The following is a 3,707-nucleotide window of genomic DNA, read 5'->3' on the forward strand; positions in this document are numbered from 1 at the left end:
TATTTATTCATACAGAACTGGGGTACAGGCCAGAGATGTGGAGGGTGAGAGGATTCACCAGGAACAGAGTGGGGAGCAGAACAGGCAGATCAACGAAGTATATTGCTGAGGGGAGCAGCGGGCAGGTCAGGAGAGGTCTGCCGCGCCATGTGGATCTCCTCCGGGACAGGCGGACATCGAATTTATGCAGAATTGGCTTAAGCTTCTTAGTGTAGTGCTTTAACCTGCTGCGCCACCAGGGAGGGCTTACGTATAGTTCTTTTATGGTTAACCAAATTTATACACATGTCCACAGTTGCAATAAATGTAAAGTGTTAATCCTGTGGTTTTTGTTGATGATTTCTCAGATTAAAATGTCCCCCATGCAATCTGCTGAAGTTCCTATCTAGCGTTCTAAAGTACAAGAATAATGTGCTTTATGGAGAAAATGTGTTTGATGAGCTCCATTAAGGCATGAGATACAGAGCTGCTGGCTGTGAGTTCAATGCTGATGAATTAACAATATGTATTAAGCTATCTTAAACTATAAATGCACAGAAAATAAAGTTACATATTGATTAATGGATGAAATATTGTGACCAGAGCTCCTGTTATTTCCTACAGAAAACTAACTCTTTACCCCCTTAAGAGCAATGGCTGGTTACTCCCTAATTCAATGTTCAAGGTAACCATGTAAGAAATAAACACCTTGATAACAACAGCTGTCTCAAGGAATGTGTGTGTATACTTATTCCAGAAATAATTAAAATATAATTCCTCTACACTGTGCAACATACATTTCTTATGTTTCTGTTTTAAGAGAGCTTATAATAACTTAGATTCCCTGAACTGATTTATGACCCATTAGTAAAACTTGATGGATAATAGGAAAACACCATTCTTAAGATATTGTGGCATTTATAGAAAAAAAAACTTTTTTTTTCTTAAATTAGTAAATGGAGGTAGTGTAAAAGGTTTATGTAAAGATAATGGACCAAGTTAAATGATTCAATTCCTAACAAATTAGAAAAGTGGTAACACTAGCTTCTTAGATTTCCATTATTTTTCATTCTTTTAGATGCTGTGTTAGTTTCTATTTTCCCACTCACATGCAGCAGTGGCAGATATAAGAATTAATTATTGCATGGACACCATTCTCTTTCTGACATTTGAGGGAGCGCATTTCTTCTATAGTTGTAACGGTTGGTCTGTGATTGAGTTTGAAATGTAGGATCAGAAACTTTTTCAAAGAAAAAAAATGATGCATGCTCATTATTAGCAGTTTTTATAGTTTTGTACAAATATTTAGTTAGAATAATTCTTTGTGAGGTATTGTTTGGAAGAAGCAAACCAGATTTTATTCTGATAGCTTATTGACCCAACAAGAGGCTAAATACAAAATGATCTGTTCTGCTATAGTGAAGTCTTTCCATCATGACTATTAATAACATAGTTGTTAATAACATAGAATTATATTAGTCAGGATAAGATAGGCTATGCTACGAAATAATAAGTCCCAAGTTTTCAGGAGTTTATTACAATAGCTTTATTATTGCTCGTGTCACAATCAGGCCAGGTAGCACTCCAGAAAGCAGTTAACTAGGGAACGCGGGCTGTTTCCACATAGGTGTTCCACCATCTTGAATCTGCAAAGTCACTCTGGTATCACCTATGGGAAGATGAAGGAAAAGGCAGAGTATAAAACGCCATACTATGTGTTTTAGGAATCAGGTCTGGAAGTGGCTTTTTATTTTTGTCTAAGTATCATTGATTCAGTCACAGAGTCACTGAACTCCATAGGCAACTGGAAAATGTAGACAAGTACACAGACCTAGAAGGGTACTTTTTGTCTCTACCAGATACCTACCTCTGTGTTGTTTTTTGTATTTGTTCACAAGACCTGTATCTTGCTTGATCATGTGAAAGAGGATGCTTGCTGATAGATCTGAAAGTCTCTATTTTCATCAATTGTTGCTATTAACAGATAGAACTGTTGGCCCTCCATGGTGGTGCAGCGGGTTAAAGCACAGCACTAAGAAGCTAAAGCTACTTCAGCATGAGTTCGATCCCTGCCTCAGAGGTGACCCACATGGCGTGGTAGACTTCTCTTGACTGGCCTGCTGCTCCCCTCAGCAGTGTACTTCGTCAGTCAGCCTGTTCTGCTCCCCACTGTCCCTGGTGAATCCTCCCACCGCCCCTGCACCTCTGGCCTGTACCCCAGTTCTGAATGCATAAATAAATAAATATTAAAAAAAAGAAATTATTGCTATCTTTAATACGTGTGTATATGTGAGTATACATATATATGTGTGTAATTGCATGTATACATATATATGTGTGTGCATATGCATGTACACACACTCACATGTAGTTTCTCTCTAAGACCTTTTTTAGTATGCCCAGGATTAAGAAGGAGGCAGACCAACAATGTGAATCACTGGGGCATGCATCTTACAAAATCTTGCATTAATGTTTTTCATAATTTGGTTTACAGATAACTTGAATCTGAATCACCTTGATTCAAATTGTTAAATCTAAATATGTTAAAGAGGTATATTTCAGGAAACCACCTCTGACCTGTTAAATCAGAATCTATCTTAATGGAATTCAGGATTCTGCATCTTATGCTTCTTAGTTACTCTTTTTTTGCACTAGTCCTTAAGAACCACTACCCACCAAGAAGAACTAAAATTTCTTCCTCTTAAAAACTCAGTCTGCCTGTGATTGTAAAATAATCTCGGATATGAAAGTTAATTTCACTGTCTTTTTCTAAATGAGAAAGGCCAAGGGAAAAAAAATTGTAAGATTTAGATGGTCACAGTGTTAGCTGGGAGAAATGATGTCATGACCCAAATAATCAAGGCCAGAAAAGAGCACAAGTGAGACAAACTCACTTGGACACCAAAACTCCAAAATGTGTGTATGTGTGTGTGTGCAAACCTCACCTTCACCGCTCCCTTTCTTGTAACATTTTCTAACTCAGTGCTCCCTTGCCCTAAGTTTCTACTGTACAAGGACACTTGCCAACCTAGACTTCTTGCTGGTATAACATCCTCACCACATCCTTTAGAAAACTCAGTAAGATAGTGCATGTGGAATGGTTAACTCAGTCCTGACATGTGGGAGGCTAAATCAATGCCAGCAGTTATCAAAACCAAATATAACCACTGACAAGACACCAGGGGTAGCTGGGCTCTAAAAGTAAAACCTCCAGTGGGCCAAGAAGTTGAAGACCCTGATATGTCCTCAAAAAAGAAGAGTTGTGAACGGATGGGTTGTGAAAGTCACCCCAATGGATATGTCATAGCCTCCACCAGGAAGTGAATTAGGAATGACAGGTACCCAAAAACACCCTCTCCCAATGAGTATTGCCAGGATAATTGATACATAGCCCAACTCTACCATGACCACCCAACACACCGACGCAGAGAAGGTTTCAAGTCAAATGTAAATCAATGTTACCTACATTTGCCTTTTATAGACTTGGCCTTAGAGGTTTCTCAAACAGCAAATCTTACCCATCCATTCAGAAAATGACAGGGATCCATGTAATGGACCTACCTGCCCCCTCACAGGGATGTGGTCAAGGAGAGAGAGAAAAAGAGAGGAAGAGGAAGTGGGGCATCTGAAATGTCCGTGACCACAGAAGAATCTCACTGTGATATTTTGCATGAGTTACTGTGAGTTTAAATGAGGACGAGGCTGGCTAACTGAAACAGCATGCCTTT

This window comes from Condylura cristata, unplaced genomic scaffold (assembly GCF_000260355.1).
Source record: "Condylura cristata isolate star-nosed mole 26May11 unplaced genomic scaffold, ConCri1.0 scaffold00012, whole genome shotgun sequence".
In the NCBI taxonomy this organism is placed as follows: Eukaryota; Metazoa; Chordata; class Mammalia; order Eulipotyphla; family Talpidae; genus Condylura; species Condylura cristata.